At 29.5% G+C, this 224-nt stretch overlaps 1 protein-coding gene across 1 annotated transcript in view; it reads right to left on the bottom strand.

Moving 5' to 3' along the window:
• LOC119591170 overlaps positions 1-224 on the bottom strand; it is a gene marked incomplete at its 5' end in the record, with an annotated part of 5,335 nt that overhangs the window by 3,745 nt on the left and 1,366 nt on the right.

Below are 224 nucleotides of genomic sequence, written 5' to 3'. Positions count from 1 at the left end.
TATATGATAATAATGAACTTCATACATATAATAGTTTCTATGTTAATGTATTCAATACTCAACTATATATAATGAATATAGTTATTATACAAGTCACATCTCAGACATCACTAGTAAACAGCCAAATAAAATGATAAGTCTCAGTGCTTAAAGCTGTTGCTGTGTGCTTGACAGATGTTAGTAGATTATATAAACACCTAATCCAACCCTCTCCATCCCAAAAA

The sequence above is a fragment of the Penaeus monodon genome, chromosome 28 (genome assembly GCF_015228065.2).
Source record: "Penaeus monodon isolate SGIC_2016 chromosome 28, NSTDA_Pmon_1, whole genome shotgun sequence".
NCBI lineage: Eukaryota > Metazoa > Arthropoda > Malacostraca > Decapoda > Penaeidae > Penaeus > Penaeus monodon.
Note: the sequence above shows the minus strand (reverse complement) of the source record. Positions and strands in the feature narration are given on the sequence as shown.